The sequence below is a fragment of the Trachurus trachurus genome, assembly GCF_905171665.1.
Source record: "Trachurus trachurus genome assembly, chromosome: 8".
NCBI classification, from domain to species: Eukaryota; Metazoa; Chordata; class Actinopteri; order Carangiformes; family Carangidae; genus Trachurus; species Trachurus trachurus.
In genome coordinates, this window is record NC_139905.1 from 28234624 (window position 1) to 28257906 (window position 23283).

Here is a 23283-nt window from a genome sequence, read left to right on the forward strand (position 1 = left end):
ATTAGTCCAGTCATTTTATGAGAAAAGGTTAAACAAATTGCAACAGAAGCAAACTCAACTGATTTTGTATCCTCAGCATGTCCTGAGTGTGGGAAAAAAAGCCCCGAAGAATCCCATTAGGGGAAAGTTTAGAAAAACACCCAAACATATCCCATTTATACGCATATAAAACATTTTTTTCACATGAATAGGGTAAAAATTTTAACCTTTAGATATCTCCATGAAAATTACTGAGTTGATTACTTACATTAAGACAAACAAAAAATGTATTACAAGTTTTTTGAAATTATTTGTTAACATGAGCAAATTTGCATAAATCTGCATAAATCTGCATAAATTGCACCGTTTTGACGGCACATGTATATATGAAGTTGCTGTGGTGGTACCGGCATGGAAATTGGAGTGAGTTGACTCCATCGGTCAACCGACAAGTTGACCACTTTAAATTGCAAGATGACTGTAAAATCCCCTGATTCACACAAACTGAAATACGCTGCTATGGCCGGGTTTTGGTTGATTTTTCAAGACAGCCACATCCTTAGTAGAGCAGGTATGACATGAGCCAACAGTGCATAATCCAATTACGTATGGCTAATTTGCATACATACAGCACCTGATCTAAACATTGGGTAGAGCAGGTGAAAATGTCTTGTTCAATCTTGTTAACATATTACAGTTAAAAAACTTAAGGAATGGAACCAATTTAGGCCCATGAGCATTAATAGAGACGGAGCATGTCATACCTGCTCTACTAAGGATGTGGCTGTCTTGAAAAATTGCAGTCATCTTGAAATTTAAAGTGGTCAACTTGTCGGTTGACCGATGGAGTCAACTCATTCCAATTTTGATGCCGGTACCACCACAGCAACTTCATATATACATGTGCCGTCAAAACGGTGCGGTTTATGCAAATTTATGCAGATTTATGCAAATTTGCCCATGTTAACAAAGAATTTCAAAAAACTTGTAATACATTTTTTGTTTGTCTTAATGTCAGTAATCAACTCAGTAATTTTCATGGAGATATCTAAAGGTTAAAAATTTTACCCTATTCACGTGAAAAAAAAAATGTATATGCGTATAAATGGGATATGTTTGGGTGTTTTTCTAAACTTTCCCCTAATGGGATTCTTCGGGGCTTTTTTTCCCACACTCAGGACATGCTGAGGATACAAAATCAGTTGAGTTTGCTTCTGTTGCAATTTGTTTAACGTTGACCCCTTTTTTGGCCTAAAATGACTGGACTAAATATATTTTGGCTTGTTTTGTTGTGTTCTCCTAATCTGCAATGTTATCTGTCTGTTTTTACGGTACTAGGCCTACGGATGGAAATTAGCCACTAAATTTGGCATATTTACAATGAAATGTTACATATTTTTTGGCATATTTACAATGAAATGTTAGTTGGGCATATTTACAATGAAATGTTAGATATATTTTGGCATATTTACAATGAAATGTTAGATATTTTTTGGCATATTTACAATGAAATGTTAGATATTTTTGGGCATATTTACAATGAAATGTTACATATTTTTTGGCATATTTACAATGAAATGTTATATGTTTTTTGGCATATTTACAATGAAATGTTATATATTTTTGGGCATATTTACAATGAAATGTTACATATTTTTTGGCATATTTACAATGAAATGTTATATATTTTTTGGCATATTTACAATGAAATGTTATACATTTTTTGGCATATTTACAATGAAATGTTATATATTTTTTAATTAAATTGAATAATCAATATGCACTGTTCAAATAAACAAATTATAAACTAACTGAACTAATGACTGAACGCAAATTATATTAAAGCTTTTTTGAAAATCCTCTTAATTTTTTTTTTTAAATACCAATGTTTTTCTTACATAGTGTCTGTTAATATCTTAGATGGATAAACAATCAGTCCTAAAATAAAATTATACTGAATTAATTGTTTAAACAAATCTTTCCAGCATGCGTTACAACTAACACCCCCCCGGTGGGGTAGGTTGTAACGTTTCACTTCCTCCATCTGTGGTGAAATTGTAAAAGAATGGTGAGTTTTAGAAACAAACTTCCAGTGTTCACTTGTAGCAGAGATGTGTATGTTGCTTGTGTAAAAAAAAAATTAAGATAACTCAAATATATCTTTAGATATGTACCAAAAACAATATCTGTTAGGTTGTGCCCCGCTCTCCCCTAGTATAGAGTATTTCAAAAGTTATTTCTAGCTTAAAAAACAATTATGTTACACACCTTTTAAGATCCTAATATATCACTGAAACCCTATTGAACCTCCACAGGGACAACCAACCCCACCCTGTGACAACCGACCCGGTGATGGGGTTGGTTGTCACATTGGGTCAAAGTGTCTGTCATGGTTACTTACTTCTTGTTGCAATCTAAAAACAAAAAGGATACCAGTTTCAATCCAAGGCCTTAAGCTTTTGTGACATGCCAGGCTACAAGACGAGACTGTTGTTCACTCATGACGGACAAATATGGACACATGTGCAGACACACACGTAATCTGTATGAACTGTCTAGAGCTAGACTTCAGCTCTGTATACTACCTACTGTTGTAACATGTTATGTCAAAATGTAAAAAGCAAAAGAAAAGAAAATATTATGATGAAGATTTTATTCTGTGGGTAATGGGGGCGGGACTAGATAAGCTTTTGCTTCTCCCGCTTTCCCTTTCGGCCATGTGTATTGTATTGTTTGAACTAAGATGAAGTGTGATGATGTTTTAATTGACATGCCCCAAATAAAAAAATAAAAAAATAAAGCTTTCATTTAATGTAAGAATTACTGTTAAAAGTTTTTTTTGAAGATGAGCAATTCATACATGAGTAAAAAGTATGACAACCTGCCCCGGTCTCCCCTACATGATTTGCTTCAGTTGGTAACAATTATTCAGTCCTATTTGCTGGAACTGTCAATATATTCTGATAGTCGGACATTAAATGGGTAATTTAGGACTAAATCCAACTCCTCTGGCTCCACCTACAGCCTGTTATCGTATTTGCCCAATTCCACCACGACCGAGGATTCTCCACCAGTCAGGTAGAGGGAGCAGGAGGAGCAGCCAATCGCAGCTCGTACACAACGTAGTAACTGCTGACGAAAGTGTGAGTAAAGTCTGCCACTTGGTCGGAAATTTCAAGATGATACACCGTCAAATGAAAATGTAAAAAATAAAATAAGAATGACATAGTTTATGTAGCTGAGAAGGCAATAGTGGAAAACCAAATACCAGCGATGGTAATTCGAGATTTCAGAAATCCCGGTCCTGTTCCAGAGGCAGTATAGAGAGATCCGGATCATCACGATGATTCTTCCTGCTTCCTTCACCTGGAGGACGTCTGCAGAGCCCTTTTTACATCACACACACAACTTCATGTTCTTCAAACAGTTCAAAGTCAGCCTCATTAGCTCATCAAACACTTCAAAGTAACACTGTGATGAGTCAGACTCCAGGTCAGTGATACAGCAGCTTCCTCCGTGCTGTTCTGGTAAAACCTCTGTGTATGGTTGACTCATGGACAGAGATGCTGTAATTAATATGATAGATAGATTAATCCAATTCATAATTTGGTTTAGATGGAGATTCATGTTTGTCTTTATAGTCAGTCTCACTTGGGTGCAGATTTTTCAACTAACTTTCACTACAAGAACCAAAAAAACTAATTTTACATCAATAATTTCAAATACCTGAGTCTCACTGACAGTAGATATAAAGACTAGACGGCTGAGTTAACTAACTGCTGAATGTGACAGTGAACTGAATGCACCGTCTGTTCTGCCTCTAGGGGGCCCTCAATCAAAACAACACTAAAGGATGGTGTTAGGTGGCGTTAAGAAATAGCTTGGGATTACATAGATCATATAGAAATGTAATGTATCATGACTTTAGATGTCATAAGGGACCCGTAGCAGTCTGTATAACACATTTATCATGATATATCTCGGACCTGGACACTTTAAACAAGAAAACTAGGACACACTTGTGATCTCTGACAAGGACGGCACGGCAGTATCAGTGGTTCAGGAAATCAAACTGTCCTGGGGATTATAACCTTTGAAAGCACTGGATAAAGCAGTTTTTACATTTAAAGTCAGTGTCTCGCTGATGCCGTAAGGAGGACAGAGACATCAGGGGAGAGCTGGGAGCTGAGAGTCCTGCTTTTTTACCAGCAGCTGAAATTTCTACAGAGGTTTCCTCCTCCCCAAACAAACACACCGGGGGATTAAAACCAGCAGAAATACCCATAAAGCTGTTTCACATTAAAAAGCTGAAATTCACAGGCGCTCTGAAGGCGGACAGAGGACAGGACGTCTCCAGCAGCTGGAAGCTGAGCTGTCCAACATTTACTCAGCTTGTTTCTCTGATAACTTCAGATCCAGATGTCTGATGACTGAAATCTTTCATCTGGTTCAAATAAAACCACCAAGGAGTCAAAAAACATGTAGGAAAACGTGAGACCACAACAAAACAACATAGGTCTGGTTGTTTTTAGACATAATCAATGGTAAATGGACTTTAACTCATACAGCGCTTTTCTATAGGACCACTCATTCATGAGAGACCCCTTGAGAAATAATTCATATTTAAGATTTCAACTTGAGCGTATATGGGGGTTACATGCTGCTATTCCGACATGCCGCTATTTCGACATTGACTTCTAATTGTCGGAATAGCGGCATTAACATTATTTTTTAAGCGTCCCACTATTCCGACATTTTTTTTTTCATTGTCGGAGTAGCGGCACTTTACTATTTTTCAAACATTCCGCTTTTCCGACATTGATTGATTACCTTATAGTCAGACGTGTCCTTCTGATTTATTTTTATCTTTTCATCTGAGACACTGTTTCTCATACACAAATACATAGGCCTATTAGAGAAGAAAAAACATACCCTCCAAGTTTAAAAACACACTGGCAGCAGCGCACACTGATCTGCAGCTACTGAGACTGTTATTATTCTGTCACCTGAGTTTATCCTGCTGCTTTACATTGTTTTAACATAGGTAAAAGAAGAAAAAAAAAGATTGTCTGGAATAAAGGGGCAGATTACAGAGCGCACATGGCTAATTAATATGCATGTGCTGACCATATATGGTTGTGTCTAGGCATTCCGGGGGCGGAGGTGTGTTCACCTGCGCAACTGCGCACCATTCTTGGATCCAGTTAGCAAAGTTGAGGTGCAGAGTTGTGCACGCACAGTTTGATAGATCTGAAAAAGGTGTACATATTTTGGGCTGTCTTTTCACCGTAGGCCTAAGCAAAAAATTTAGTAGCAGCAGTTTTACACTGCTTACTTGCAGTTTTGATAAATGAGGCCCCAGGCCATAAACTCAGAGCCCAGATGCTCACAGCTGCAGCTCCGCGGCTCATCCGCCGCGCTGTCCGTGGTGCTGAAGGTGACAGGTTAACTTGACAAACAAACTGCAGCATAGTTCTGTTTGTTTATCATGTGTGTCAGTTTTGTTTGCGACTTGATAGTTGAGTTGTTGAGATTAAGAACATTACTCCCTCATCAAACCAGTGATAGGCATGCTGAAAAGAAAAGAGAGAGAGAGACGCGCCTGGGTATCGCAGCTGTAAAAGAAAAAAAAAAGACGTGTCGGAATAGCGGTATCAAAAAGTGTCGGACTACCGGCATGTCTAGATAGAGGGATGTCGGGAGTGCAATGTGTTGCCGGAGTAAGCCTACTACCTACCTCCTCCTCCTAAAACCCATCTATTCTTTGCATTATGTTTTGTTCTTTCAGAATTTCTAAAAAAAAAAAAAAGGGTTTCTCCCAATGTCCACCTGGGAGCTGTGGATTTCTTGGTCGACATGTTAACAGAGACATTGTGATAGAGTGACAGCCAAGTAGGCTACGGCTTGTACATGCTCAAGCGTGTGTGCGTGCATGCGTACTTACGTACGTCAAGTCCTGAGCATGCGCAGAACGAACGCAGCCAGGGATCAACCCGTTTCAAGTGTATACATGACAGACAGATCGCTTTAGAAAAAGTTTAAACTATCCCCTTCAAACTGGTTGGAATTTCAACCGGTTTGGGGTAATTTAAACGGTTTGGTATGGTATAGTGTGTGTGTGTGTGTGTGTGTGTGTGTGTGTGTGTGTGTGTGTGTGTGTGTGTGTGTGTGTGTGTGTGTGTGAGAGAGAGAGAGAGAGTATAGTAGTGTGTGTGAGAGAGTACACTGCCCTGCTAAGCCAGACCGCAATAACTACGTGAAAATTTCAAATTGAGTTTTTTGTGAAATTGAACTCGTCAATAAATGTTTTATCTTGTGTAAAAGTTTCAGAGGTCAATGTTGCACCGTTTTAGAGATATTAGGTATGAAAAATTGCAGTAACTACAAAATCACTCTCAAAACTGAGCCAAACCGCAGTAGATGCAGTTACTGCCTCTTTTTCACCCCTGGTCAGTGGCGTGCACAGACTTTTTGAAGGGCAGGGGTGAAAAATTAAAAAAGGGGGCACATATAGCACGTCCTCGCTGCTTAAGACGGCACTTTAGCACACGTTTTCCATAAACACATAGAGTCCTTTAATCCCACCATCAGCCACTACCGGAGAGAACACGCACCCCTCCGCCGGTATCTCCCGAGTGATGTGACAATTAAAACAATGTACGGTGACAACCAAGCAAATCAGTGTAGTGAAGTCAAGTGCTCTCATGACACCTACAGGAGGGAAGTAAAGCGCAAAAACATCAGCGAAACTAGGAGAGGAGCAATGTGAGCACTGCCTGCTTCATGTTAAGGCTGAACATCATGCCAACCAAGAAGGCCCTGTTGCAGACTGTCTTCTCTGTGCCACGTGGGAGGAGCACAAGAAACGGGCAGAGACGTCCAGGCAGCACTACAAAAAAGATGCAGCGAGGGAGCCTACAGAGGAAACGACCATCAGAAGCGTTGATCTCCAAAAAGTCATCATGCTCCCTCGTATGCCTGGTGTAAAGACAGCTGTCTTCACAAGGAGGATCACTGTGTTCCACGAGACCTTCGCCACTGTTGGCAAGAAGTCTGGAGGAAAGAATAAGAACATCTCTGTGGTTTGGCATGAGGGTTTGCTAACAGGAAAGCAGAGGAGGTGGCCTCGGCCTACGTAGCTGCACTGAGGAAGGAGCGGGATGTCCCTCATGTCATCTATTGGATGGATAACTGCACGGCACAAAACAAAACCTGGTGCCTGCTAACAACACTGACCTCCATTATCAACGACCAAACAACTGCCATAAAAGATGTGATCCTGAAGAGGCAGCCTGGAGGTGTGGTCTTTGACTTTGATGATTTCAAGTCTGTTGTTGCTTCCTCCAACTCAGGAAAGGTGGATGTGGTAGAGCTGCAAAATAAAGATATCCTGGGATGGCAAGCTGGACACACTGTGTCCAAGCTGAAGACAGCACCACACCTGGCGAAGATGGCGCAGATCCAATTCTGGAGGGGCTCCAGGGAGATGTGGGTGAAGCAGAGTCACAACCAGGAGGAATTCACACCACTGGATTTTCTTAAGAAAAAGTTTTGCCGTGGCTTCCCAAAACCTCTTCGGTCTACAGACAAGGGGGTTGAGAAAAGAAAGAAAAAAGCTCTGCCCTCTGATGCCCCCAACCCGTCAGGTCTTTTGGAGGTCTCTGGCTGAGGAAGAGTGATTAGTGGGTAAGTGCATCTGTTGGTGGCTACTGCATCTTGCTGATTTGTTAACCTTTTTGAACAATGATGTATGATTTAACTCTACGTAGTATGTAGTATGAATTAACATTTGTTATGTTGAGTCAGCAATTTCTAATGTGACCTCACCCTTAAAGGAGCAATAACGCAAATCCAAATTCTTAATTCGGCCACTAGATGGAGCCAGTGGTGGAGCATACCCTCCCTCTCCCCCTCTCTCTGCAGATGAAGGTGAACCCCATCGGCAGGCCAAGGGGCTCCATCAGTTTGTACGCAACAAGCCTCACTAGTCCGCACTAGTTGAACTGATGAAGCCCCTTGGATAAGAGGTCCAGTTGCCTACGATTCAATTTTGCCCAGAAAAGTATACTGCCCTGCTAAGCCAGACCGCAGTAACTACGTGAAAATTCCAAATTGAGTTTTTTGTGAAATAGAACTTGTCAATAAATGTTTTATCTTGTGTAAATTTTTCAGCAGTCAATGTTGCTCAGTTTTTGAGATATAAGGTAGGAAAAATTTAACTACAAAATCACGCTCAAAACTGAGCCAAACTGTCCCCTGTACTTCAGCTGCAGTTACTGCGTTCTTACACACTGCTAGCCAGTTACGGTAGCTAGCTAACATTAGCTTCAGCAGGTTAGCACAAGCACATAACACTTAAGCTAAACACTGGACATTAAATGTTAACTCACTAAAAGTTGTACTGTCAAATTATTAATCACATTTGAGAGTTCGCTACAAAAAAATCAATGAGTGAATAGGAGCTCGATGGCGCTGTGCGGAATGAGAAGGTTTTCCAGCTGGTTGCCGTAAAAATGGCAGAGAATGGGTTCAAACGGACCCACGAGCCAGTGTCGCTACGCAAGTCGACGTAGTGACGCTTCGACACGCACTCTGCCTACCCCTGAAGGTCCCTTTATACAATGGAAACACAAAGCTGACCGTATCCGACCCGAACCGTACCCGTACCGATCCGTACTGTGCCGTACCGTACTGACAGTGGTGTCAGTGCCCGATCCGTACCCGGAACACGATCCGTTCCAGACTTCTGCGCATGCGCCGTTTTACGGCATTAGCTTCAAAGCTATGCTAACTGATAGCCTAGCAGTAGAGCAGCTAAAAGTCCGCCGTAGCATTGTTAAAACGTCACTTTATTAATTTTAAATATTTTTTTCATGCGAGAAAGTCATAGTTTAGAGTCCTAATCTGTGGTCAGTTTATCCAACTGGGTTACATGCTGCTATTCTGACATGCCGCTATTTCGACATTGACTTCTAATTGTCGGAATAGCGGCATTAACATTATTTTTCAAGCGTCCCACTATTCCGACATTTTTTTTTTCATTGTCTGAGTAGCAGCACTTTACTATTTTTAACATTTTTAACACACTAACATTCCGCTTTTCAGACATTGATTTAGGGCTGGGCGATATGGACCAAAAGTCATATCCCGATATATTTTGTCTGAATATCGATATACGATATATATCCCGATATTTTTCCGCAAAGTGAGAGCAAATGTTCAGTCAAAGTTAAAGCCAAATATGACAAGTCACAGGTAGTTTTATTGAAACCGAAAATCAAATGAATAAATAATAAACAGGTTTCTTCATCTGGTTCATGAATAAATGATCAGTTGCTCAAATAACAAAATATAAACATAAATACTACCTGACAAGAGTACCTTTTTTGAAATCAAAGTAATGGAGTAATGGATTTTAGAAGGCGTGATTCCATAAGGCCTCTTCTAAGATCAATGTTAAAAGTTGGCTGGAAATTTGAAAATATTGTCATTATCATGTATAATTTATTATAAGACATTTCTGTAACATAAACACCAGCTATAGCAGAGTCTTATAGAAAGGCTCTTGAAATAAAAAAAAAACTATCAATTGTCTGCACTAAAAACTAAAAAACAACAACTGCCTTGTGTCTCTGTTATTTCTCAGAGATTTTTTTTTTTAACCTGGAGTCACGTGACGTGCCCCACGTCTTTTTCCGGTCAGTCGTCATGGAAACGTCACGTGACACTCACGGACCCACGGTTTGGGCCAGAGTGAAAACAAACGTGTGTAAACCATGGATGTATTATATTATCATAGATCCATGGGGTAAACGCGAACCTTACGAGCTGAATCTGGTGAAAGCACCGCGGCTCACAGAGGTCCGGAGCTCTGACGCTGCTGCAGGGGACGACGTGCTAATGGCTAACGGCTAATAACAGCTAACGGCTAACAGCTGTGCTACAGCAGCTGACTGAGCCTCTAGAGCCGCGGCTCGGCTCGTTAACGGCAACGAGGTCGACGTGGACTCGGTGCGTTCCTCTCGGTCAGCTGGTGAAGCAGCGGTCTCTGATAAGCATGAATAAAATAGGAAGAGGAGGGGCGGAGCGGAGCGCGGCGAGCAGTGCATGGAGCTCCAGATCAGCAGCCTGAATGGAGCAAGGATCACAGCGCAAATTTGAACTATATCGATATATGCGATATGGTCAAATTCCATATCCCATTAAAAAATATATCGATATATTTTTTATATCGATATATCGCCCAGCCCTACATTGATTGATTACCTTATAGTCAGACGTGTCCTTCTGATATTATTTTATTTTTTCATTTGAGACACTGTTTCTCATACACAAATACATAGGCCTATTAGATAAGAAAAAACAAACCCTCCAAGTTTAAAAACACACAGGCAGCTGAGATTTGGGAGGTTTTTGTTTTTATTGTAGCTTGTTAAAATGCAAGATCATTTTTCTGACTGATTTATTGCCCTGATGCCGTGCATCTAGCTTTCTTTCCCCCACCCTCCGCCCGTTGTCTTCGTTGTCACTTTGTTGTCACTTTGTAGCCGCTCCACAGAGCGCACATGGCTAATTAATATGCACGTGCTGACCATATATGGTTGTGTCTAGGCATTCCGGGGGCGGAGGTGTGTTCACGTGCGCAACTGCGCACCATTCTTGGATCCAGTTTGATTTATCAAAGAGAAATTGTGGAGAGTTGTGCACGCACAGTTTGATAGATCTGAAAAAGCTGTAAATATTTTGGGTGTCTTTTCGCCGTAGGCCTAAGCAAAAAATTTAGTAGCAGCAGTTTTACACTGCTTACTTACAGTTTTGATAAATGAGGCCCCAGGCCCTAAGCCCAGACGCTCACATGCAGCAGCTTCTCCGCGGCTCATCCGCGGTGCTTAAGGTGACAGGTTAACTTGACAAACAAACTGCAGCATAGTTCTGTTTGTTTATCATGTGTGTCAGTTTTGTTTGTGACTTGATTGTTTAGTTGTTGAGAATAAGAACATCACTCCCTCATCAAACCGGTGATAGGCATGCTGAAAAGAAAAGAGAGAGAGAGACGCGCCTGGGTATCGCAGCTGTAAAAAAAGGAAAAAAAAAGATGACGTGTCGGACTAGCGGTACCAAAAAGTGTCGGAGTACAGGCATGTCTAGATAGAGGGATGTCGTAATAGCGGGATGTCTAAATAGAGACATGTCGGAATAGCGGGATGTCTGAATAGCTGGCGGACCCCGGTGCTTTTGCTTAAAAACAGAGCTATGGGCTGTAATAAGCTGCTTGCACCTGCTTGTTGGGGTATTACTACTGGAGGACAATATCAAAGGCAAGTGTGTCCAAATAAAAAAAATTGCCACAGTTTGTTTCATTAAAGATCGGAGGAAGCTGCTGGCGAGAGAGAGACATGACGGCAGATGGAAAGAGGATGATGTAGAGAAGAAGGGAGAAAGAATAGAAGACAGTGGAGAACGGGGAAAGAAGTTGAGGGATTGGGCATGAGAGAATAAAGCTGAAAGTGATTAACAAAAATTAAAACATGTCCCAAACTTAATCCAGAGGAAATTGGTATCCAAAGCTCCTCTCTGTGTTTTGCTACCAAAGCCTGTGCTGTCCTGCAGCATGAGATAGGCTGAAGGAAACACACAGCTCTCTGCCAATGGAACTGTCAGTGTATTTTGACAGCATGGACACACAGGCTTTAAAAGACAACATATAATGTGGGGATGGATGGAAGGCGGTCGTTTATTATGTAAGAGAAGTTTTAACTTAACAAAACTTAACAGTGTTTGACAGTCTGTGCTGTAAATGGTCTGAATCATCCACACCTTTTATGGCTTTGCTGTTTATCATGTTAAAATCAGTGATAAAGAAATACAGTACATCAAATCATAGGGAAGTCTCTTGGTCATGATCTGGGACTGTCACACTTACTTCCCTGTACCTTCAATACTACATTTTACCTTCATGTTTGCACCAGTGTGGAAGAAGATCATTTATTAATTTATTAATATAATTAATAAGCTTAATTTCAGAAGAAGTGACTTTGTTAAATTTCCAGTTTTGACAGGACAACTGGGTCATGTTAATACTTTTGATTAACCAACAAAAATTTAATAAATGATAAATACTAATAAAATAAGTTGGAAACTGCATCACATAATGTGTATTTTTATATAGAGTTGAGGTAGTGAGTTATTTTTCTGGAGCACCACGATTGCATAAATCTGGTGACATCACAGAGGATCCGTCCAACTTTATTTACAGTCAATAGTTGGTGTGCAGAGAGAGAACACCATATATAGAGCTACACTATCGTCCAAACAATTCGACCTCGCCAGTCCATCAAACATTTTCCCACTATATCTTTGTGGAGTCTCGCTGCTCTTTGGAAAACTTGAGGCTCCAACTTGTAATTAAAATATAATAGTTATAATGGATAAAATAAAAATAGATTGTGATTGTAATTATGATGAATAAGATATTATCAGTTCTTCATATTAATTACAAACATCTTCTTGTCACTGTGTGTGGTTTAATTGCTAGATTCAGTGGTTTCTCCAAAACTTACAGTAGGTGTTTAGTAAACAGGTGTGTGAACCAGTATGTGACAAAGACCATCCAAACACAGATCCAGGGTTTTTGCAGGATCCTCTGTTGTGTGTATCCATAGTAATGATGAAACATGGTGCAACAGTGTGACTCACTTGTGTGTTTTCATAGTGTCTGGAGTGAGTAAAAGACTCTATATAAAGGTTTAGGTACACAGACCTGTCCTTTAAATCTATCTGACCGTTTCAGAATACATTATTGGCAGATATTTAGTATTGGTAGCTGATGTCATACTGATCAATACCTAATTCAATAGGAGTCACTGCTCCTGGTAGTCTGGCTCCTCCAATCAGACTGGTTTCAGGTTACATCCCTGTTTATCCAGAGTCATATCATATGAACCATATGATGGTGTGGAGTGTGACATTTTATCATTATCATATCACACTGTGAGGTCACACTAACCTTGAACTTTGACCTTGAGCCCTCAAGTTGATACAGAGATATTTTGTTCATGAGGACTACAACTTTGATATTTCCATAGAAGATGCATGGACCTGGGAAGGTTGCCATCCTGGGAATTTCCATTATATCAATACATTTCAGATGACTCCAGGAAAGACCAAATATGGAAAACGCCATTAGTTTCTAGAGAAAGAGAGGTTCATCCATTAGAAAACAGCCCGAGTCTCCACCTGCTCACTCAGCAAAATCTAGATTATAATAGATGAAGCATGTACTGTTTGTTTTGGATGGATTTATGTTTTATAAAGAAGAAACTCTATTGGATTAAAATCTGAACATCTCAATTGAGCTTTTTTGAAGTTCTCGGGATGCCCTAACCCTCTGAACTGTATGTGGCCATTATGTCCTTTTAGCTATCTTTTTTTTTTCTCTTCTTTTTTTTGACCATTTTAGATGTGTTAGGAAATTTCCCAAGGGTCTGGATTTTTTTTCTTTTATTTTTCATTTTCAACTTCAGCTCTTTAAATATATCAATAATATACTTTTATACATCCAGTTGTACACTCTGGCTCCATCGTGGCCAATTGAAACCCATGAAAATGTCATTTTAAAAAAAAACTTTTTACTATATTTACAGTATTAAATCACACAATTGTGGTAAACTGCCTTTGATTCTAAACTAAAAAATTGTAGTTTTTAATGTTTTCTACTAGATTATAAATGGACCAATGACAAACTGGCATTTGAAGGGTTACATTTAAATAAAAAAAAAGAAATGGATATTTTATTCTTATGACAAGATCTGATGTTAAAAACGTTACGCAAACATAAAAAAGCTAACCAGACAGTGGATAGTGATTTTGGACAAAGCCAGAGCGTTAAACTTTTCACCTTTACAAAGTTATGTGTTGAAGAGGTCCAGAAAGATTTTCTGGCCGAGACCTGGACATGTCTTTTCACAACACAACCCAAAGACAACATGTCTCTGGCTCTAGCTGTTGCCATTTTGAAAGGGGGATGCCATTTATTGTCTCCTTTTTCTTCACGGGTCTACGGCTGCAGCTGTACCGTGCAGCTCTCATGTTGATGCGTGAGAATGTGAAAAAATGAGTGTGTGTGTGCTCACTCAGCCTTGGCACGGTAAGTAAAGGTTAAATTACACCAAAGAAAATGGTTTGCCGTGCCTCTCTGGAGGCTCGTCTGAGCTAACTCTTCCCTGGGTAAATAAAAGTCAAAATGAAAGTTTTGGAAGCTGCTGCGCTCGGCCCATCGGGTAATCCGTCAAACTGATGGGTTGCGAGGGTGGGGGGTAAAAGAAGCAGAGAGGGAGGCAGAAAGAGAAATGAAAGAGAAGAGTACAAAATAGAAGAGAGAAAAGGAGGATAGAGTAAGAGGAGGGAGAAGAGGATGAGAGAGGTTAGTGAAGTCGGTTATTTGTATCATGACAGTGGTTACGTTATGGTGTGGACTGTTTGATGGAACCAACATTCCTCGTGAGCAGGAAAGAAGAAAAACTTCCTGTTAAAGGCAGAATCCACAGCAGGCATGACAGTAACATAAATAATCACAAGTGTATCAGTTATGTGATGAGCAGGATCACAGAGGCAGTAGGAGGTAGAAAGACCTGCAGAGAACGACAGAAGAGAAGAGGAGGCTGAGTTAGTAAAAGGATAAGGCTTTTAATAATTTGATTCATAATATGCTTTTGAAATATACAAAACATTTCAACTGAAAAATTGCTTTTAATCACAAATTAGGGCTGTCAATAGATTACAAAAAATTAACTAATTAATCTCACAATTTTCTGTAATTAATCGCGATTAATTTATCAACGAATAAACTGCATTTGTCCTCTTACGACTTGAGCTTATAATGAAAATTTATTCATGTATAATCATCAAATTAGTGTAGAATAAACACACAAAAAAGTACATTTAATTTCAAAGACTATTTTAATGGCTTTCTTTAAACTTTAAACACAGTTTCTCTCCTGTGAAGAACAAATTTGGCACAAAAAAGGCCTCTTGCTTATATTCTCCAACAGAAATAACAACAAAACAACCTTTTAAAGATGTACATCAGACTGGCACGGGCATACCAGTGTGACCACCCCGCATTTATTACAAACCATTTAACACTTTAAAGGTCATGATGTACATACTGTACTGTATGTATGTATCAGTGTGTCTGTGTAGGTTATCCATTGTCCAGGTCACCGTAGTCTTTCTTTCTTTCTTTGCTTCAATTGAAGGCAACTATAGACTTCTTTATCAGTTTGGCTTCATCAGTTCTAAGTATAAGGCAAGGCAAGGCAATTTTATTTGTATAGCCCATTTTCACAAACAGTCTCAGGGTGAGAGATCCCTCCGTCCTCACCCAGGATGGAGGGATGTGACATACGTAGATGTTGTATACAGACAAGAAAACAGTTTATAACAGAATATGGAAAAACATGTAAATGGACAAGAGGATCCGGATCAACTTTATTGTCCCTTGTGGGAAATGTGCCTTAGACCAGTGGTTCTCAACTGGTGGGTCGGGACCCAAAAGTGGGTCGCGGACCTGTTCTGCTGGTCAAAAAAGTAAATAATATTTAATGCACATCTGATGTTGGACATGTCTTTTATTTTGAAAAATAACTTATTTTGAAAGGCACACAAGACAAGTTGTAATGGTCCTCCTCAGTTTCTTATTATTTGCTCTGAATGCAAAGATATCAGTTTCTTATTAATGTGGCCTGAATGCAGTGAAAATACCTTGTTTTGTGGGTCTTTATTTTGTGCAATTTGATATTTATTCACTTTTGTTAATACTTTTGTTGAATGCAGAGATGCATTAGTAGTCAAATATATCATTTTGTTGGTCTCCATTTTGTGCAGTTTGATATTTTTTTTATCCACTTCCGTACATGCAGTTGTCATGGTCCTCCTCAGTTTCATTCATGTGCTCTGAAATGCACTTTGCTCAATAAAGAGCAAAATGAGTTTTTAAAGGCTTTAAAAAAAAAAAAATCTTGGTTTGAATTCTATAAAAGTGGGTCGCGACTTAATGACCATGGGAAAATGTGGGTCCCAGAGTGAGACTAGTTGAGAACCCCTGCCTTAGACAGCAGTGCTACTCAAGCTGCAAACACAATTATGACATAAAACATGGATCAAAGCAACAGAAGAAGAGGTCCATACGGACAAAGTTTCACGGTCTACAATTATTGCACAAGTCCCAAGTATTGCACCAAAAGGATGTCCCAGTGCCAAATACTAAGCAATAAATAATGACTTTAAACATATGAAATAAAAAATAAAAGCAAAAGTGCAGAATTAAAGGGACAGTATGTAGCTTATTTGGCTTTTTTTTATTTTATTTTATTTTTTTTAGCAAAAATCAAATATTGCTTTCATAAATACGTATTTACCGAAGTCTAATCACAACCGCATACAAATGAAAGCTGTCTCTTGGCTAAGAATGAGTTGTTTACAAATACATAGGCCGGTGCACCCACTGGAGGCTGCCATGTTGCATCGCCATCTTTGAATCTGAACGCTGGATGTCATGTTTAACCCCAATAATACATACTGAGGCTATAAGGCACAATGGAATAATGAGACAAAAAAAAAAAGACACTGTTCTTGGATGAACTGCAGCATGTTTTGTGAACGGGTGCAAAAGTGAGGGTTGATTCTGTGATGGAACCTGATGCTCTCAGTCTCATCAGTGTAGAAGCAGACTGGTTGTACACAGTCTCACACTTCCATCATCAGTGACTTTCTGAGCTGCAGCTCACTCTTCCATCACCGTGCAGACGGTGCAGTGTGCTTTGAACAGAACTGGACAGGTGACAGGTGTGTCTGTAATGACTCTGCTCTGAATGACTTCACAGCAGGGAATAAGACCAATTAACATTATGTGCTTCCTCTGTTTCATTAGATTGCAATGGCATCAAGTCAACAAATTCAAATTACGAGACCTTGTGAGGGATCCCTCCTCTGTTGCTCACCCTGAGGTTTCTCCAAATTTTTCCCTGTTAAAAGGCGTTTCTATGGAGTTTTCCCTCAGTTGAATTGCCTTGCGGACATTATAATATTATTGATTTTCATCAACTGTGATGGTGAAGACAACATCTTCCTAGCAACAGAAATTACATAATGTGGGTTAAATGATGATCTAGATATACTGTACCTCAGTAGTCGAGTTGTAAAAAAAATTCAGGGGGGATGGTCAATTTTTTTCACCTTATTAAAAAAGGGGGGGTTGTGTAATTCATGTAAATTATATTATATAATTTATTATTATAAAATTATAAATATATATATTTTATTATTATTATGGAGCTTCTCCAATAGTACCAACTCAGCTGGGCTTTAATTGATTTGCCATCTTTATACAGCACTGTAGGGGGGGTCTGGGGGCACTCCCCCCCCAATTTTTTTTTTTTTTTTTTTAACACATAAATAAGGCATTCTGGTGTACTCTGAGGAGAAAATAAAGGGAAAAGACAACATTGCTTCAGATAAAACATTTTAAAAAAGCCCATTTCGTAGGCCTACTGACTAAGGTTCCTTTCATTGTAATGACAAGAATGGCTAAAGTGTATGAAAGTGAACTCAGAACTGGTCTAGTGTGGAGCTGTGGCTGGAGAGCAAAAATAAAACTCTGACCGAGAATAGTCACTCCTCGTGTTCATAGACGTTAGAAAAATGTAAACACACCAACGTCAGCGGGTCACTTGCAGCACCACGCTGGACCGGGCCGGTCCACTGACCCACCGGTGGTCTGCCCCTGCTGGCGCGAGTCACCACGATTGCAGAAACTTCTCCCCTTTTCCGTGATTCGGAACCGCTCGGAACGCTATCTATCGCTAGAGTTCAGATTGTCACCTTGGTTACCTGGCTGTTAACCAATAAAACACGGAGGAGGATTCTCGCTTCTACAACACTTCTCTCTGATTGGTCGTGGCGTCGTGCTTGTGTTGCATTCACTGTGACCGGGAAATTACAAAACTACCTTCTCAGTTAATGTGCGCTTCTGTTTCACTCCGTCTGAGAAAACATCCTGGACCTGGGCTATATAAGAAATGTTCGGGGCTAGAGCCGGGAATGCCCAGGCCAGGCGACAGCCTGAATATAATTATGGTTATGTCCAACATTTAATGTAAAAAGGGGATGGAGAGGGGGGATGGCATTTTTACAGGGGGGATGATTTTGATCGTTTTTATTTCAGGGGGGATGCCATCCCCCCTCAACTCGACTACTGCTGTACCTGATATCTACTGCCACTAGATGTTGCACCAGACAACAAATTCCAGGAATTTTCAAAGTTGGAAACTTTCCATGGGAATTAACGGGAATATATGGGAATAAACGGGAAGAAATCAGAAATCTACAAAATTGAAGGTTGGCCCTTAACAGGGAAATATAGTTGGGGAAAATATATTGTAGCATAATCTTGGCTAAAACAACCAGATTTAATGCAAGCACACTTATTTATCTATGCTATTCCTCAATCACATGCACACAGCTTGCACAGATGATTTCTTGAACCCTGGAGGCCACACTTTTGGGGGTCATTTTACTTTTTGATTGGGTGGAATGGGAGAGTCATATTTTACTAAACATTCATGTTTTTGTTGTTCAGTAAAATAATTGATTGTTCATACAAGAATTAAAACTTGATAAGTTCTACTCACAAATAAATCTGTTGAATTGTATTATTTTGCATGGATGTCTGCTTATGACAAAACAAAATATTTACATGTACAGTATGTTCGGATGTGATACAGTTTGTTTAAATTACCCATAATTCCCATGGAAAGTTTCCAATTTGGAATATTTCCAAAATTCCCCAGCTTAACTTCCCATGGAAAGTTTCTGGAAAGTTTCTGCCCCTTTGCAACCCGTCCAGACCACAAGCATCTGTGTGACATACTGTGTAGTCTTGTTAATTTTGTGTTCACTTCCTGTTTTATTTTGGAATGATCCTTGTGTATTTTGTTGAAAGTTACTTCCTGTTGTTCCCCACCAGTTTTTTCCTCACACACCTGTGTCTTGTTAGTGATTAGTTTTGACCTATCTATTCCCTGTGTTTCCAGGTGTCCTCTGCCAGATTATCACCGTAGCCATAGTGTTCACATGCTCTCCAGCCTTTGTTCCTTCCTGTCTGCCTGCCTGGTTTTTGACTCTGCCTGTATCCCCGGACTTAGATTTTTGTGCTTTCCCCCCTGATTGGATTTGGTTGCCTTCTCCGACTGCCTACCTGTGTTTGACTTTGGACTGGGCTAGTAAAAGTTTCCTCTTTGCAAATCATTCAAGTGTCTCCTGGGTTTTTCCTTCTGCACCTTAGTCAAAGAGTTTTACAATCTGAGTGTGATGGTCACAGCCACACATGGTTATATCTGCCCACACTCTCATTTCATTTAATCGTTCTTTAAGTTGATTTGTTTCCAGTTAAACAAATAATTTGCAGCATTGGTTTTTGTAATCGTTTATTTTGTTTAATCTTACATCATTTGGAGTGCACCCATCAACACTGTATGATTTAAACATTGTGTTAATTATTGTTTCTTCTTTTTGAGTTACCTGGCTGGAGGGTGGTGGCTCTCAGGGGAACAAAAGGCGTGGCCTAGGGCATGCAGCACCTTTATACAACCATCGGCTCAATGGGACCAAACCACCTGTTGTGGGGGGGGGGGGGGGGGGGGGGGGGGGGGGGGGGTTAGTTATTGGTGTTTGTATTAGTTTAGGGTGTTGCCTATTTTGTTCATTCCTTTGTTACATTTGGTTTACCTGAGTTAGTATATAAGATCATCCCCTTGTATCTCATTTAGGGAGGTCTGTTGTTTCAGTTGGTACTTTATGATTTGCCAGTTGATTTATAGTTATATTAAGGGCGCTTTCACACCTAATAGTCCGGACCAAGGTCCGGACTTAATTTTTTTTTTTGTTACATTGTTTCCATATAGTCCAGTAAAGTTCGCTTTCACACTGCTATTATGCCAGCGGACTAAAGGATCTACCGACGTCATGACGGATGAGCGTGCGTCTGACGTTAGCGCATAGAAAGTGCTCTGAAAAAAATAAAATAGAAGTAAAAAAAAAAATATATATATATATATATATATATATATATATATATATAGCCTACTGCTGCAAAGCACGCTGTGGTTTGTAATCGCGGTGCAGAAGAGTGAGTTTAGAGCTGATGAAAGGAGATAAAAAAGAGGGTTGTGCCGCGGCGACATGCTTTTATTGATCAGAGTGGCAGCGATCAGCTGTTTTGTGTAGTGGAGGGGAACACACACACACGCTATGCGCACACACGCGCGACCCTCCTGTCAGATGCGGCTGCATCTCTCCAGGTCACTTGTGTGTGTGAGAGAAATAAAAGCTCTGACTTGCTGGGGCAGATGTTGTTTGGTGTCACCCGCTGATAAATATCCGTCTTTTTCAGACTTTTTTCGGCGGAAAAAAAAAATATTCGGGTCAATATATAAAAAAAAATAGGCCAGCCTATATAAAAAAAAATGCATGTATCGTTTGGGGATTTATATTAAACACTCTACTGTTTAATTCCGTGTAAACGTTTACAAGTGTAGCCTACAATGACACACCCATCCCTCTGACCAAATCTGGATATAATATGATCTCCTCCTCTCCCCAAGTGTTGCCGCTGGTTGCCGCGGCTCCTCTTTCCTTTTTTTCTGTTTATTTACTTTTTCGGTACGAGCGCATCTGACGTTATTTCCTGTATTTGGTCTGATAGTTCGAACCTTCCAAAAAAATGCTTTCACACTACGCAGCAGCGGACCTTGGTCCGGGATAGTCCGGACCGAGACCACCTCCTGAGGCTGGACCAAAGACTCGGTCTTTAGTCCGGACCGTGGTCTGGGGGAGCTTTCACACCTGTCAATTTGATCCGAACTATCTGGAAAGTCCGAAAGTCCGGACCAAACGAGGTAGGTGTGAAAGCCCCCTAAGTTGACCTCTTTTAGGGGCCCAAGCAGGCCCGGCTCTAGCCATTTTGGTGCCCTAGGCGAGATTACTCCCAGGCGCCCCCCCCCCCCCAACAATGATCAATAATGATTATAATGATAACGTAGCAGTGTATCTGTATGTCCCCTCTGACCCCGAGATACACAACTTGCACAACAATCAGTAAAATGTCATTAAGTAAATCCTGGGTGAAGACATGAAAAAAATTAGTCTACAGTCATGAGAATAACCTGTTGTGATGCTTGAAATGGGTATACGAAAGTCTTAGCTTCACAAAAGCAGTGGAATATACTGTATGAATAAAAGCTAATAGATACGTGTGGAAAACAAGTTAAAATTAAATTTCGTGAAATTGCTTTTTGAGCATAAATGTTATCTGTCATTCTATTTTCACCAAATGTCTCAAATGTAAAATAAAAGAAGCTAAATATTGACTTAACATTACATTTCAAACTTCATGAGATGTGTGTAGCCCTAAATGAGAAATTGGCTTTTTTTCTCCAAACAAAATATCAACTAAACAGACAAAAAACACAACATTTACAATATTTAACCTATATAATGTACCCTATAGCCTATATGTCACTGTGGTGCTGTTTAAGAGGTAAAAAATAAAAAATGGTTTGAGAGCTCAGCAGGTCTGTATACAGAGCTGGAGCTGTGGCCCTGCTGTCTAAGCAGGCTGAAGTCTCAACTCTCTCTTCTTTTTTCAATATCTTCCTCATCAAATGAGTCAGAACTTTCAGCCTCTATAGCACCGTCATCCTCCTCACTGCTTCTCTCTCTCTCCTATCGATTCTGCGGATTCGAAGCGTTTCACAGCTGTTCTTTTGATTGACAAGTCGTCAAGGGCGGCGTAAAATGACCGAAATATAAACAAAAACATATCGAGACGATCGCGCAAACGAGCCGGCATTTGTGCCGACTTTGAGGATTAATGCAACCAAGTATCCACACATCTAATTAAAAATGTGGCGTTTCTAACAAGAAAACGGCTTGAAAGCATTCCCACTGCAGACAGGTACCTCTGCGTGTGTGACTGCAGGGAGAGCGGAGGGCAGTACCAATGGGCATGTGGGGGAGAGAGGGGGGGCGACTTAGTAAGTAATGTTGTAACATATTAAATTATTACTTTTTAATAGGTATTGCTTTGCATTTAAATTAACGTGGGGTTATTTTTTGTATTAAGAAATAATAGTACCTAAAAATAGTGAAAGTTACACTTTTTTTTCTTTCCCATTTGTGGCGCTGGCGCCCCCTGGATGGACGGCGCCCTTAGCATTTGCCTATACGGCCTATGCCACGGGCCGGCCCTGGGCCCAAGTCCTGAGTTGTAAGTTTGATTTTGTTGCTTTTTTGGGTAAAATAAAACCCACTTTGCTTTGAAATTGTACCTGTGTCCCGGTCCTTACTGCTTGGTCCCTGACACTGAGGCAAAAGCATTTTGTTGCCAGCATCAGGCTAACAGAGAGGACAGGTCTGAATGAACAGACAAAAACACACAGCTCTGGTGGAAAATCAAGATCCTTTTGTGGCACCAAGCAGGGAGCAAAATCTGTATGTCATGTCTGCACAGAGGAGAGAAATATACATCACACAACACATACAGAATACACATCCTACAAATAACAGTGTGTGTGTGTGTGTGTGTGTGTGATTGCTTCCTGACAGCAGCAATATGACAGAGAAAACAAACCACCTCCTCAGCTGCTGCCTCTCCCCCCAGCTGGTCCCCGCTCTCCGTCTTTTCCTGTGCGGCAGATTGACGCAGTCTGTTGCCTCGGTCTCAGTTTGCCACCCATCAGCACAAGCCCTGTTGAAAACGTGGACTCGTTAGCCGAGGCTTTATTTCGGGAAAACCAATTACAGCACGACATGCTGCCGCCGCTGCTGGAGCAAACACCACAGATCTGCACAACGTTGCATACACAGCAGAGCGCTTCTTCCTACTCTGCTGTACATGTGTCAGAGATCATGATGAACTAAAACTGGTACAGCAGCTCGCACTTAGGAAAATATCACTTTAAATTGCTTTGTTTACGACACTGTGCAAACCCGCCTGCACAGTGTGGTGGCGAACCCAGATGCCTCAGGCTAAGCCATTTTATACACTTCCAAATAATAACAGCTGAGCAGTGGTTGCAGTTTACAGCATTTACATTTACATAATTATGGACATTTCTAGTACTGTTTCAATAGCATTTTTTTTCCAGTCTAATACTGTATGTCCAATATCATTATTTCTATTTGAAAAATGTCCTGTGCTGAATGGTTATTTCCCCTGCTCTGTGGCTTATATATAAGGTCAATTAA